The sequence below is a fragment of the Lissotriton vulgaris genome, chromosome 3_1 (genome assembly GCF_964263255.1).
Source record: "Lissotriton vulgaris chromosome 3_1, aLisVul1.2, whole genome shotgun sequence".
NCBI lineage: Eukaryota > Metazoa > Chordata > Amphibia > Caudata > Salamandridae > Lissotriton > Lissotriton vulgaris.
In genome coordinates, this window is record NC_141689.1 from 12,774,667 (window position 1) to 12,791,368 (window position 16,702).

General features: G+C 43.3%; 2 protein-coding genes across 2 annotated transcripts in view; both read left to right on the forward strand.

The window, feature by feature from the left end:
• Positions 1-16,702, forward strand: part of LOC147725825 (uncharacterized) — a 962,593-nt gene that overhangs the window by 226,401 nt on the left and 719,490 nt on the right. The window lies entirely within an intron of this gene.
• The window catches only part of LOC147725826 (uncharacterized), a 295,047-nt gene that overhangs the window by 226,377 nt on the left and 51,968 nt on the right, over positions 1-16,702 (forward strand). The window lies entirely within an intron of this gene.

The following is a 16,702-nucleotide window of genomic DNA, read 5'->3' on the forward strand; positions in this document are numbered from 1 at the left end:
GCTTAGGGTGCCACATTCAGAGCCACTTCTCTTCTACTCACTCCTGGCTCACTCCTTCTGATCTAAGTGTGAGAGTGAGCCTTGACAGCCACTCAGAGCCACATCTCTTGTACACACACCTAGGTACTTTTCTGCAACATCTTTGGACATCAATTCAACCCCAGAGTACTCGTTGCTATCCCAACCTCCACCAACCAAGAAACCCACCTTACAGAAAGGATAACTCTCACCAAAAACCACACAGCGGCAATCATGCAGACCATCCATTCAGGGGACCCAACGGACCAATGGCCCCACCACATCTACAACAGAGGAACATCACCATTGAGCACCACCCTAACCCGTCTCATCAACACCTCCATCAGGTCTACCACTTTCCCAAATGAATGGAAGCTTGCAGAAATCAATGTCCTACTCATGACACACATCCACTGAGTATCTTTTGACCCAGTTCTCTGCTCCCATAGGCAGCCAAAGTAATTGAAAAGGCCACCAACAAGCAACACATACCACACCTTGACCTTCACTGTCTTCTAGACAACACTCAATCATGATTCAGGAGGCAACACAGCCCTGACACAGCACTCATCCCGACCACCGCCAACATTCGAATCATCCTGGACCTAAGAGAAATAGCAGGACTCATCCTGTTTGACCACTCCGCAGCCTTCAACACTGTCTCCCATAACACCTTCATCAGAAGAGTCCAATCGATTTGCATACAAGGATCATCTATGAAATGGGTCAGTACCTTTCTCATGGCATGAACCCAAAGGGTCAGGCTGCAACCCTTCACATCAGAGAACAAGAAATCGATATCCAGAGTCCCACAGCGATCCTCCCTCTGCCCCACCCTTTTCGAAATATACATAGCACCGCTTGCCAACATCATCCTATCACAAGACATCACTGTAATCTCCTACTCCAATGACACTCAACTCATGCTGTCCCTGATGGACAAGACAATCACCACCAGACCTAACTTCACCAACTGCATGACCATGGTAGCAGATTGGATGCAGACCAACTGTCTGCAGCTCAACTCCGAGAAGACAGAAGTACCCAGTCTTTGGCAAAAACACCTCCCCGTAGGACTCCACCTGGTGGCCATCAGACCCTAGGCCCAACACTCTCACACCACGTAGGAAATCCAGGGATCATTATAGACAAGCTCAACATGACGGCTCATGTCAACACATTATGCACCTCCTGCTTTTACATCCTGAGTATGCTACAAAAGATCTTCAAATGGCTGCCTCACGATACCAGATGGACCCTCACATGGAGACTTGTCACCAGCAGGCTGGACTATAGCATCACTCTCTACTGCAGAAACTCCAAAACACTCCTACAAAGACTCTGGATCGTTGAGAACAACGCTGCAAGACTAATACTGAACCTCCTATGCTGCACCCACATCACACTGCACCTCAAGAATCCTCACTGGCTCACGTCCCCAAGCGTAGCGAATTCAATCTTCTCACACACGGATACAAAGCCCTACAAAACTCAGGACCAGAATACCTAAACAGCTGCATACACTTCCACCAAACGACCAGACACCTACGCTCTGCCTCACTCTTACTTGCACACATTTCCCACCTCTGTAAAATCAAAACTGGAGGTCGCTCATTCTGCTACATAACACCCATGATGTGGAAAGGCCTCCCTTAACACTCAGAGCCATCTCTACACTTATTTTTTATTTTTTTATTTTTTTTATTTTGTCCTCATACGCCATTAACAATTCCAGAGATATTCAATAACTAATCGATATCCACTGTGGCCCCCCAACTAATTTGCATCACTGTGAACACTCTGGTTTGAATGGGAAGCAATTTACACAGAGCTACTCAGACTCAATTTGTCCCCCTCTACTAACTGGGTGGCAATCGGAACTAACCTGAGTAGTAAAGTATTTCCATGTAGAGGCTTAATCATTGGACATGATTCTCTATATCATAAATTATCCAGCCAAGTCATACATGGTGTCCAAAACTGTTTCTTTTTTCCACTCCTACTTGTCATCCCACCTATGTCCAATTTGGCTACATATTTAATTGAATTTACCCATTCTGAGAAAGTAGGAGGTACAGATTTAATCCAATATTTACAAATTTCTCTCAGAGCTAATATAATAACATAGAAACACAACTTATTTTTATCCAGTGCTAGTATCTCATAATTTGGAAGTAAACCAAAACATATCAACACAATTCTCACCTCTATTTCAAATCCAAATATTTCTGTCATACCTCTAATAACTGAACTCCAAAAAAGATTTAACACTGGTCAACTTATAAACATGTGCTTATCGTCTGCTTTGTCCAGCTCGCACTTAGGGCAGCAGGGAACGGTGCCCTTCTCAAACTTGGATAGCTTGTAGGGTGACCAATACACTCTGAGGAGACAGAAAATATGGTTTATCCTTAAATTGGCCGCACATTCAGTAGAATATAATAGATCAAAGGATACTTGCCTTAACGTTTCTGTGCTGGAGCACGGCAAGCATTCTCTCCACAGTTGTGTTGGAAGGATAAAATCTTCATCTGCCAATGCAATCAAAAGCCAGTATACATTTTCCACTTCTTTCTTGTCCTGTTGATTCATTCTTAAGGTTTACTCCATCTCATTTGTGTTACCACTTGACTGAGACCAGCTTTTTATTTGTATATATTTGAATTTTGAAAGTTGGTTATTCGTTATTTCCTTAAGAGCTTCCAATGGTAGTAAACTGCCTTCTGGAATAAGTTGGTCCCATGAACTGAACCCTGCTACTTTAAGTGGACTTTAGTCCATTCAGGAGATCCTGGTGTGTCCCATATTGGAGCCATTGCACTAAAGTAACTTATCTTCAAAAGTTTTCTGATTTTATACCAAGTACTAGCCAAATCTTTTAAAATCTTTAAACAAACCTTCTTAAAAAGACGTGGATCTCCAAATTTATATAAGAAGGCTTGGTCTCCAACTTTTACATCTTGCAACATTGTTTTCAACATTTTGCCAATATCAGAGCTATTTGGTTCCCACATCAGCATTTTCCCTGCTTTTAATAGGAATACCCATGCATAGTCTATCAAATCCGGTGCACATAAGCCTCCCTTATTCTTTCTACGTCGTAACTTTTTATACGAAATTCTAATTCCTTCATAAGCCCAAATATTTAATTTATCTTTCCCTGAATTTTCTTCAATCCAGCTTCTTTAAATGCAAGAGGTATGTTTTAAAAAAGAAAAATACATTTTGGCAAAAGCATCATTTTGACCAGGTTCACCCTACCAATTAGTGACAAAGGTAAGTATGCCCAGTTATTTAAAGATTCAGAGAGTTCTTTGTCAGCTCTGTGTAAGTTAATATCAGTTAAGTCCTTGATGTTTTGAGTGATCCTGATGCCCAAATATCTTATTTCTTTTTTAATGCATAATTAATAGGCCGCACAACAGTATTCCATGCCATACATTCAGTTTTAGACTGATTTATCTCGTAACCCGAGAACCTTCCAAACTGCTCACCTAAACTGTATACACAGGGGATGGCCATTTCTAATTCAGATGTAAAAATTAACATATCCCCTGCATATAGGGATACTTTTTTTCCCAATTTTTGCATTTAAAAGGGAGTATGAGGTCATGTCTTCTAATCTTCTCAGCATGAAGTTCAATATATAAATTAAAAAGCAAAGGTGAGAGAGGGCATCCCTGTGTGGTCCCCCTTTGAATTGGTATTGGAGAAGAGAGGTTATTATTTATTAATATCCTTGCTATTGGAGTATGGTAAATTAACGAGATTGCCCGACAAAAACTTTTGCCTAAGTTATGTTTGTTTAAAATAAAATGTAAAGAAGACCAGTTAAACAGGCCAAACGCTTTAGTAGCGTCAAGCATGATAATGGCCATCGGAGGTTTGTATAAAGTTGCCATGTCTACGGCCCCAATTAAAATATATGTTAAATCTTGAATGCATCTACCTCTCACAAATCCCTTTTGATCTATATCTATTAAATCAGTTATGATACCATTCAATCTCTCCACTAAAATTGTAGTAAAAATGTTATAATCCAAATTCAGCAGAGAGATCGGCCTATATTAATCACAGTGTCGTGGCGACTTGGATGGTTTCAATATTAGTGCTACCAATGCCTCATTCCAAGAAGGCAGCAATCTCCCCTCTTTTTTGAAAATATGAGAAAATAAACTAGCCAACACCGGAATTAGAACCTCTCCTAGATTTGTGTACAATTCTGCTGGAAGACCATCAGGTCCCGCTGCCTTCCCCTTTTTCCCTAAATCTATTGCTGTTTTATTTTCAATTTGACTTATTGGTCTAATAAGATTATCGGATTTTACATCAGTGTTTTTTTTAAAAGGAATCTTTTCAAGCCATGCTTCTATACTTTGAGCCTGTGGTGTTAAATCCTCTCGATACACCTTATTAAAATGGGCTTGGAAAACTTCTTCGATTTCTTGCAAGGTTTTACATAGCTTCCCGGTGTTTTCACAGACTATTTCTTTTATATTGGCTTTAGCCCGACCATTTTTAGTCTTCCAGGCTAACAGCCGGCCACAGCCTTCCCCATATTCAAAGTTGGCCAACTTGCTTACTTCCCACCTTTATTTAAGCCTAGCATCCAACAGTTCTACGAACTCTAGCTTGAGTGCTTGTAATGCATCCATTTGGGGGGTAGATTCCTTCTCTAATTCCTGGATTTTGAATTTAATATTTCCTATTTTTGCCTTGTATTTTTTTGTCTAGTAATTTGAATTGTAATTATCCTACCTTTCAAGAAGGCCTTATAAGCATCCCAGACTATTTCAATGGGTGCTGACTCCAAGTTAGTCTGAAAGTAATGTATTGTATCAGTCATTAAACTAGTATTTACATCAGGGGCCGGATCCATGCCAGATTTTTTGGATATCCCCATTGAGATACATGTAGTAATTTTAAAAATCTGGCATGGATCCGGCCCTCCAGGACCGGTTTGGAGACCCCTGATTTACATCCTGATCTAACAAAATCACACAATCTAGAGTCCATCTTTTATTAATCAGATTACTAGAAAGTTTCAATGGTAGTATGACTGGTCACTTCTTGAGTCCCACAAAAAGCTGAGGACCTGCCTCTTCAAACAAGCACCTTCGGGACCACACACCTACATACCTGAACACCTGCCCAAGCTCTCAGGTACTCTTTTGGGTGACTTGTGTGCTATATAAGCCAATATGTCATAACATATTATGACATGGCCCATAGTCCAGGCGAGCCTTGGGAGCCACATTCAGAGCCACATCCCTTCTACTCACCACTGGTTCACTCCTCTTGATCTAACTCTCCATTGACACTTGGGAAACCCCTGCTATAATTGTGTGAGTGAGCCTTTGGAGCCTTAGCCAGAACCCATCTATTCTACTTACACCTGGCTCACTCTTTCAGGTGTAAGTGTGTGAGTGAGTCTTTCTCATCTTTAGTTGAAAAGTTTGTGGGTGGCCTTCAGGCCTAGCCGTATCGATCCACTACTCTGCCGATGGACGGGATTCATTTTCAGGCCTGTCCTCGGTGGCACTTCAAGTACACTCGTACTGATCTACCCCATGTCTGCAACCTGTGCTTATCACTAGAGCACAAGGAAGGAGACTGCGAGGCCTGTCGTTTGTTCAAGTTGAAAAAGACTCCTCCAGCTCATTGGGCTCGATGATGAAAAATGCAGTACCAAGGTACTCAACAGACTCCTGGGGCCTCATTTATGAAAAGTGATGCATCGCTGCGTGAAAACAGCGATGCGCCACATTTCATTGTGCCGTCCTTGCGACACCAATCATGCGTCATATTTACAGTATGCCGCATCATTGCGCAAGGGGTTACAGATACGTCAGTATTTCAGACTTATCTGTATGGCGCAAAAGTTACGCATTGCTGGAGTGTGTCACAAAAGTGACACAACTCCAGCAATACTTGCTTTCACATGGGGCAAGCACCATGTGAAAGGGACTGCATCAGTCTTACGCCTGTTGTGAGGCAGGCGTAAGATATTGACGCATTTGCATCCTAGAAGTGGCGCAGTGAAATCACATAGATTTCACTGAGTCACTCCTACGACCCTTACTTGCGTCAATACGCCCCCCTTGCATACATTATACCTGGCGCAGGTATAATGTGGCGCAGGGGTTTACAAAGTGACGCATCTACCTAGATGTGTCACTTTGTAAATATGGCACAACAAGGCACATTTTTTACACTACTGGTGCGTAACAAAAGTGACGTGCCGGTGGCGTAAAAGTGACGCACCGGTGGCGTAAAAGTGACGCACAGCCTCATAAATAAGGCCCAAGATATCTTCAGAGAAGAATCTGAAGAGGAAGAGGCGGCAGCTGCAGAAGAAGAGACCTTTTCAGTCCGAGAATCAGATTCCAACCTTGAGATCAAGTTGGAGTCAGAAGACATTCCAGCAGGACAGGGTGTCATGAGTACCAAATTCCCTGTAACCCATAAACTATCATTTACTAAATATAAGGCTTCAGCACAACCTCTGTCTTTGGGCCTTGGTCGGCACCGAGATGACGTTTCTGATGCCGGGCCCTCGGGCCCGGCATTGAAACAAGTGGTCAAGCCTTCTGGCTCAAGATCGAGCAGAGACAGATTGTTTTCGGACTCAAAACATTTTGCCTCAATAGACAAATCTGGTTCAGAGCCCAAATCATCCAGTTCGAAACAAAAGTCAGTTTCGGAGCAGAAACCTTCCACTTCCAAAGACACGAAAGACAAGTCTGGTTGGCCACCAAAACCTCTGATGCCGATATCAAAAGATGATATTTCAGATCCCCAGAACCAATCTTAGACATTACGATGGAAAAATTGGATCCAAAGCAGGAAAAGCTCTACATCAGTCCTGTCTCTACTTTTGGTCAGAAGCATATGTCCCTCTTCCTACATACACCTGCCTACTTCTCCACTATCACCACTCTATCAGCCCTTTACTCCTGGTCCAAGTCCTTCCCTCTAACTATGGTGTATAGAAGCTCTCCCAATGTGCCCTGAAGTGTATTATCCTGGGGAATTACCCTTTCTGACACCTTTTTAACATCCATATCCCTCTTTCATTGTACAAAAATATATACTTGGTATTGGTTTTCTGCACTGTATGTCAGTATGCCAGTAGTATGGGCTCACAGCGCGGTTAGTTATGTGAAATTCAGGGGACTATTTGGAGTATTCATCACAGACTGCATTTAATTGGGTTTCCAAATATGTGTATATGGCATTCCATACCACATAATTCGACAGCGAATTACATATTTCAACTAAACAACACAATTACTCAACACACCACATACAGCTGAAGCACATCACAGAATTCCACATCATGCCACAAAATTCAACAGCACACCACATAATTAAACTTCACAACTTAACACCCCACAACACAAAATGTAATTCTGCATAATTACACATAACTACTATCCACATATTTCCACTGCACACCATGTCACATAATTCCAATTCACAAATACACTCCACACCACAATTCCACCACACATGATTCCACAACTAACAATTCCAATCAAGCCCACATAATTCCACTCCACACCACATACACTCAGTCCAATCCCAAACACATAGGGAAAACGCATTGTCATTTACAATGCCAATACCTCTAATTCTAACAATTGCAAGACCAATTTGCATTGCAAATGCTTGTTTAAGCTTGCAGATGTTTGCATAGCAAAAAGAAACGGATACAAGTCATCTTTGTCAGCACTTCAAAGATGTACAAAGGAAGTCCTTCCTAAAGCTGATCATTCACATCTTGTTCTGTCCAGATCCGCTCTACAAGAGAGTCTGCAGCCTTGAGGGCACAGGGGGGTGGGAGCCTCGGCTGGAGATATGTATGCCGCAGCTACCTGGGCAAATCCTTCTAGATCTGTCAATCGCTAAAACTCAAGGCAATGAGGGTATGTTTGGTACAAAGATATTCAAGTTTAAATAGGTGTCTTTGAAGGACTCTTCATTTTCATGACTGTCCAGATACATGAAGTTCTTGCTAAAGCTGGGTTTTCTTGGGACTGCAGTACAAACTCAGTATGAAGTGATAGAAGGTCCTGGCATTTTAATCCTGCACAAAAATCAAAGTTTTCAACCTTTTCTTTAACACTGTAACATTGCTTACTGCGAGCAGCTTGAGAGGGAGCTTATTCCAAGATGCTGGTCACTGATCGGTAAGTGACCTGCCTCCCGCTCTAACTCGCCAAATTCTGGGAGTCACTGCTAGAAAATTATTAGTAGACCTCAGGTTTGTTGACGGGCCATAGAAACTGAACTTTGTTCTAAGGTAGACGGCACTGGTCTGGTAAAGTGACTCGTGAACTAGTACTAGTGCCTTGATCCAGATTCTGTTCCTGATAGGAATCCTGGGTAGACTGCTCAGATGAGGGGACATACGCGCCCTCACTGGCAGATTCAGAAGAAAATGGGCTGCCACATTTTGGACCACCTGAAGCCTATAAAAAAAGTGTCCCGTTGGGTGGAAATAGAGAGCGTACCCATAGTCCAGGTTATCAGGGCTGCTTTTTTGCAGTGATGGAAAAGTAATGAAGGAACTTTTCAAAGGACTGCAGTAAATCAAAGAAGGTGTCTACCACTGTAGCTTAAAGGACAGGTATCATCACATTTTAACCCTAAGTTCTTAACTATGCTTCTTTAGGGTACTGGGTGGAGACATCTCAGGCCAGAAAGTCTGCCAGGTTTCTGGAGACAAGTACTGTAAAAAAAAACAATTTCTGGTTTTTTTCGCATCGCACTTGAGCTGGTGAACGGCCAGCCAATGGAAGTCTGCAATCGGGCAGGTTTTCATCAGCATCCCTGAAATCTGTTCTCCCATGCCACATGAAAACAAAAGCTGAGTATTGTCAGCGTAGACTATACCTTAAGCCCCCAGGGCATCTGCTATCTCCGTAAGAGCAGTGAGAAATGTAATAAATATAGTTTGGCTCAAGGTCGATTCCTGGGGAACTCCCACTGGCTCCTCATGCACTTCCAAGGAGAAGGGAGGAATCCAGACCTGTTGACTCTGCCTACCACAAAGGAGGTGAGCCAGCCAAGACTTGACACGCTATACCAGTGGACTCAAGGCGCACCAGAAGCCTGGAGCACCAGACTGTATCAAAGGCTGCTGATAGGCCTAACATGATCAGCAGCGTCTCCCCCCCCAAACCACCCGCGGCATCTAAAATGTCTTTATTGTATTCGGTTACTTCCGTAAGAGCTGTCTCAGGACTAATGTGGGGTCAGAAATGTATCATACAAGAGGAAAGTGAAAGAGCAGGAAACAGCTGCAAAGCCTCAAACTAGTGTTGAAGCATAGCTGGGATGACCTTTGTGCAGTGTGCATTTGCTGAATTCCACAAAAATGTGTGTAAATGCTGCTAAGAGGCTGGTAAAATTGCCTTATGATGCACTCTCAGCTGTGACGTGTTCTGCAGGCGTTTGGTGCAAGCTGTACCTTTCATGCTTCTAGGGTAAGGGGGCATCTCACATGACTGAATAAAGATAAATACATTATAAATTTGAAGACCCAACCGGGATTCATGCAAAACTAAATTCCTACTGGAGTTTTCATAATTATTGGAAGAGCATCGTTATCCCATAGGGTACTGTTGTAACCGAGAATCAGTACTAACCAATTAAAAGCAACAGAACTGCGGGAAGTGCCATAGTGTGCATACATCGTGCGAATCGCCCCAGTGAGATAACAACTTTACCCTCTCCATCATCTGGTACCACAGAGGGATATCAGGCTGATATTTGGTCATCATGGCATAATGTGTTAAATGTCAACACACTGGATAGTATTTATTCAGGCATGGGTAAACCAACCACAGATATTGTAGCCCCGAAGAGGTAGGCTCATTCTAGCAACAGATTGTCTTTTCATTCCAGACATGGCCTTAGTCATCAGGATATCAAGACATGCACTCTGGTCATTATTCAATCCCTCTGTGCTTGCTGTGCCAGCAGGCCCCAATTTGCACTGTTTTATCAGCAATAACTTTCCGGTCCTCCATCTCAGAGGCACTTACCACCAGGGCACAGCTTAATGCCTTGCCCCCAAGGGGTTCCTGAACACCGGATACCCCCCAACATCTTAATACACACCAAGGCATCTCAGGTAGGGCAGGAGAGTCCAGGACCACCAGCAGGTCAATACCCCCTCCTGCAAGCCCAGAGCCCCCTTTAAATGCTCGCCCTGTTCCAGGGTCAGACAGTCCACGCAAAAAAGGAACCCACTCCATTTTCTTGCTCAGGACACCGCCACAGGGCTAGGAGGTCACTGGCGCTCTCGCCCTCCCTCTCCCTCCACTTAAGGCTTGAAAACCCGACCCCACTCCAATGGGCTCTAAAATGGTTTGTCATAAAAGGTTTGAGCCCTCTGCTTGACCGATTCGCTCTCTCTGGCAAATATACCTCCATATTGGTTATCTAGATTAGATTCTGCCTGACCATGTGGAGTGAGGATCCAACCCCTGTGTTCATGCCCCTCTCTTGTTTGCACTTGAATATTGTTGGAATAAACCACGCTCCATATGAGATCCACAAATTTATATGACTAGCGCCCTGCCCATAGATGTCAATATTAGAGGAACTGATAGGGACTCAACAAGGAGTGCCATGCAATATTCTAAGCAGGTAAAGCCTTTAGGAAACTGGGGGCCCCTGGACATTTTGCGGGGGGACTAGCTATTACAGGTTGATATGTCCGTGTCCTCAAGTATGATTGCTGTGCTATTTATAACCATTGCTAGTGACACCCACCTCAGCGTACCCGACAACGACCATGATTCGGGCCCTGAGGGTCTATGAAAACACAGGCGTCCACTAACGATAAAGTACCCATGTGCTTGGAGGCCTGATAAATCCCCTCCTGCTAAACGTAAATTCAGGTTGCCTTACCCATACAAACCTGGAAAAGAGTGTGTTGGCACCCGATGTTCTAACAAGAGTACTCGCCGTGCTTGGTGCCGCAGCACGCCATACCCTAGTCAATTTTCGATCCATCTTCTTGCAGTCATGCTGCTGCCATCATATCACGGTGCACCCCCCTGCCATTGACATGAATGAAAAGATGTTCAGTGCCCCCCTGATTTCCATGCAGATCACATTGATATTCTATTCTGCGTGTTTGCCACCCTGAACCATATGCCCCCCATAGCCTGTTGCCCACCGATTCAGGCCTGATCCATGAAAAAGAGAGGCTACCCCACAGTTATAGCAGGGTGATATCCCCATTTTATGGTGCTGCATCCAAGAAGTCTGAGCACACCAACAAAGGGGGGTCGAGGGGTGTGCGGGTCAGAGAGTCACAGGCATAGTTGTGAATTATGCATCATGTCACGCACAATGTATATTTCGTCACCAAATATGCATTTTAATTCACACGCTGCTTAGCTCAGAGAACCATGCCGATTGAACAGTTTGCCCATTTACAAGGCACTAAAAAATGGCAGGCCCTGCTTATCTGAGAAGGTATCATGCCTCAGGTAGAAGCGATCCCCGAGATTTGTCAAGACATAGCTTGCACTGCCGCTCCCAGGGATGAGACCCTTAAGTAGGCCTTGGCATAGAACTACACTATGCTCGCGTAGTTTGCGCACCTACGTGCTATGCGAATTGCACGTAGCACAGTGCAAAAATGCATAGCATAGCATAGTGGGCAATTTTTGCCTGCTCGCAGTCCTCAAGGTCAAGGTGGCGTCTGCGAGGGAGCAAAATATCATCCCGGTGAGACTTTTTCCTCGCTCGCGAACAGCAACATCAAGATGCCGATCGCAAGCATGGAAAATAAACCTCCTGGCGAGACTCTCAATGCGGGAAGGTCAGGTTTCTCACTGCGAGTGGTCGCGTATGCTCGCGACCGCTCGCAATGAGACTACTACCAGCCCGCGTTGAGAAACCTGCCGCTTGAGTACAAATCTACTCGAGCGGCAGAAAAGGACCGCTTGCACTGTGCAAGATGCGGTTTGCACTGATTGCAAAGTAGGGACAAGCATCTGGCACTGAGTAATCAGTGCAAACAGCATTTTGCCCAGAAGTGCACTTCGCGTAGCTACGTGTAGCGCTACTACACGAACTACGCCCAGGGTTGCCCTTAAGCACCAATAAATAATACTACGGATGTGTTGCCACCTGCTGGAGGTGTTTATATTTTATTGTGAATGGAACACTGCTTACTGTGTCAAATACCCTTTCATATTTGCGCCACTGGAAATTGATTTTTAAATCACATCTTCTGCCTTAGGAGAAAAGATTTGGCACCTGGGCCAAAACATGTGACTTTCATGCTACCCAATTATTTAAGAACATAATCCCACCGATTTGCAATAACCTTACAATGCTCTAAAGTCTCGTGGCAGAGATTGTTGACCCTGATATCACTATCTGTCTGTGAGTCAAGGAGACGTGTGTTTTTTACCCCAGACACCAATCTAGATGATGCACGTGTCCCACATAAGGCTGCTTCCCTAGCTCAATCCCTTTCACTGGTGACAATCTTGCAGCTTCTGCAATTGTCAGACCGCGTTTAAAATTGACGAACAACTTAGAAATAGCACTGTTACTTTGCACTTTGAACTTTGCCAGCTATCACTACGAATATGTTTGAGGACATTAAATAGCCACCACTAAGATCATTTCCACAGCGTAGACTATGTAACAGGACATGAATTTAGCAGCTGAACAGAAGCAACCAAGTCCTGTTAGGAGCTTAGTGACATCCTCGAGCCTGAAAGTTCTCCATGGGGCCTACTTGGATCGAAGCCCTTTGTTGCTGCTGTCCTCCCTAAAGAGAAAATTAGCTACCACCTTATGCCCATATAGGTGAAACCCTTGGTTCCCAAAGAAGGACGTGCTGGGGCCCGGCGGCCCCCCCAACACCCTTATTTCTTAGTGTTACATAGCGTGACCCCAAAGTGACAGTATCTGGGGGCTTCAAGCACCAGTTGCATTACCAACGGAAATATGCATCCTTAGGCACAAGGGGATCACAGGATTTGCACAGAACCTCCGGATGATTGCGCCTCCCCCCAGACTCTACTCTGGTGCACCATATTCCCGGCTGGCCACCTCGACCATTAGCTCCTACCCTCTCCCCATTACTAACTAAAAAAGGCGATGATAAACTTCAGGTCCACTGCGCTCCAAGTCAAGTCAAGTAGTCTTTATTTGAATACAAATTCATAATAGACATTTATACATCTAAAACACTAATCCATAAGCCATGATTAAAAAACAGTTTCATATTTAACAAATCACAATGCTCGTGGTCCCGCCAAAATTTCCATGAGGCTTGGTTCATAAATACTAGAAATACAAAAATTCGTAATGAGAACGGTCTGTCCCACAAAGGCCCCATCCTCTGGAACTCACTGCCCCCTGCTCTCAAGAATACAACCAACTTTCATTTCTTCAAGAAGTCCCTGAAAACTTTTTTATTTGTCGCTTGTTAGGCTTTCCCCCTTCATCTCACAGTTTAGCTACAGGTATCTGGCTCTTTGGTTATGCGTAAGCGCAGAGATACCCTTTCGAGGGTTGACTTCCAGCGCTATACAAGAATATAAAATAAATAAATAAACGGTAATAAATAGGATGAAATAAGATAAAATACAGTTTGAAAAATATTGGTCATGCGTCATTTTAACTTTTTAGTTTCTAAAGTAAAGACCAGGACCATTAAAAGAGCAATGGGAATATTCCTGTCACATTGTACCTTGGTCAGACAACCCTTTCGCCCGCTGGATCCACATACCATATAGTAATTTAGATATGGCAATAATACAGAAGTCATTACTGTCTGTTCTCAGGATCCGAATGGCTTCTGTGCCTGATGTAATACCCAACAAAAGACAAGTTGGCTTAAACCATTTATGTCTCAAGTTCCTATATGTTGGGCAAATGAAAAAAACATGGGCAATGGATTACACTTGGTCCGGGCAAAACGGACATTCCTTGGATTTTCCTGAGCCCCATTTACTTGTAAAGGATTTTAGAGGGAGGGTACCTATCCGGTATTGATGATACCCTTTCCTATCACTTGGGACTGTAATAAGATTCCAATATTTTTCAAATACCGGTACATGTTTAGTCTCCATAAAAGCTTTGGACAAGGAGTTGCTAGTTAGAGACGAAAATCTTTTGGCCATCACCATATTCCAATACAGACCATTAAGATCCTTGAGAGATGGAAATGGAGAACTAGTTGGATTAAGCCACAAATGATTAAGACCCATCTCCATCAGAACCAGCCTAACTTGCCTTAGCCAGGGGATTTTACCTGATCCATAAGTGTCCCTGACCTCCAAAAGGGAATGGGCATACTCCGTGAGTTCCTCAGTAACCCATATCCTCCTCCAATATGCCACTGGTTGAAATCGGGCTATATCCTCCAAAAATTGACTGCCCAAGTCATAAAAGAGCGGTATGAGTGGAGTAGATTGTGGCAAACCTGTTATGGACCGCATACATTTATTTTCGGCATTTGAGAGGATGGATATGTTACTGAATCTCCATAATTCTGCCCCATATAGGACAGAAGCCGAGATTTTAGCATTATAGATCTTCAGTAAAGGGGCTATAGGCTTGGAATGGGATAATCTTATTTCTTTGGCCAAAGCCCCTGTCAAATGAGCATGTCTGAGTGAGATCATGTCCACGTGCGGAGACCAATTTAATCTAGAGCTAAGTGTGATGCCAAGGTATGTGAATACATTGGCCTGTTTAGCGGGACATTATCCAGGGTGGACTGCCCTACAACTGTTTTGTGATTGTGGAGAACCATAAACTGAGTTTTGGTTACATTAATTACAAGGCCAAAGTCTTTACAAAAGGTCTCAAACCTGTTAATGGCTATCCGGAGACCTTTTGGGTTTTTGACAGCAACAAGGTGTCGTCGGCAAACATTAACAGGGATATTTTCCTTCCATTTAGAGATGGAGCATCAGTGGGGAAATTTTCAAAATAATTAGTCACCCTGTTAATGAATAAAGAAAATAATGTTGGTGCCAATACGCACCCCTGTCTTACCCCCCTTTCTATGTTGAATCTGTCTGTCACTTGGCCAAACCTACCCCAGCGGACTTGGGCAAAATTTCCTTTGTGTAATTTGATCACAAATGCCAGCAAGTCCGTTGGCATCCCCAGGTCGGCCAAGATTTCCCACAATCTTGATCTAGGCACCAGATCAAAAGCCGTTTTGAGATCCACAAATGCAGCATATATTCGCCCTCGTTTTAAAAACACCACATTCCAATATATTAAGACAAATCTAAAAACCTGGTCAATGGTACTTTGGTGGGCATGGAACACTGCCTGTAGGGGAGATAAAATACTACACTAATCAATCAACGTTTGAATACGGCCCAAGACAAGCCTAGCGATTACCTTTTGCAGGCAATCTATTAGGCTTATGGGCCTGTAATTACCTGGGTCCGAATTATCGCCTTTTTTGTAGATGGGTAGTATTCCTGCTCCTTTCCAGGAGTCCGGGATTGGGGTTTGCTTGGTAATAGTGTTTGCCAGGATCTGAATGTAAACTACCCAGATCTCCTTGTTGTGCAAAAACAAATCGACAGGTACGCAGTCAATCCCCGGGGCTCTACTACTACTTACACTATTAAGGGCTGCTTCTACTTCCTTTCTAGTGAAGCTTAGGTCAGATGTTCCTATCTGATTGACCACATGTCCTAGGGTAATTTTGGAATCATCTGCTCCTCTAACAAATTGGTTTTTGTAGTGTGAAACCCATTTCTTAGGGGGGACATGATTGTCTGGTGGTTTGCACTGGCAGCCCCTACCCCATTTCAGCAGATGACAGAATCCTGACATATTTTGTTCTAAACTGGCACCATATAATTCCTGATATAGAGATGAGGCATTCTCTGCGCCCCTGCCAGCTGCACAGCTAAAGGCACCATTGTGGCAATCTTGTTTTCAGTCCTTTTTCATTGCTTCAATATTGTAAACCAATTTCTCAACAATTGTTTTCAATCGAACTCTAGTCATTCCTTTTATGTTTCAAAATCACACGCGGAATTCTTTGCCATTTTCTAAGTTTCTTATGCTCCAATCGTGACCATCCGGACGTCAAAAAGGAACACGACCAATGCAACAATTCATCCAAGGCAGTGCTTTTATTAGTAAAAACCCAATGCATTTCGGGCAGTCAAGTGCCCTTCTTCGGGGGTCACTGTAAATGACAATGAAAACAATTATAATATTTACCATTTTGATTCATAAAATTGTGAATCTTGCTTCAATATCACATTCACATGTTATTTTATTCAATGTGTTAGTTGCAAACCAGCCCTCGCTTATTCACCCATTAGGCATTCTCCATGTTCAGTACTTAAAAAAATGTCCACCCTACTCCTCCAGAAGAGCTATGCTAGAAAATAAATAAATAGAGAGACATACACTGCTATTTTCCCAATGGGATTCCCGGCCTGCTGAACAGTCACCTTTCCCATCCTTTGCACATATTCCATACCATATGTTATCATGGTATGGTATCATCTAGCATAGCGCTTCTGTAGGAGTAGGGTGGACATTTTTTTAAGTACTGAACATGGAGAATGCATAATGGGTGAATAAAAGAACATGTGAATGTGATATTGAAGCAAGATTCACAATTTTATGAATCAAAATGGTAATTATTATAATT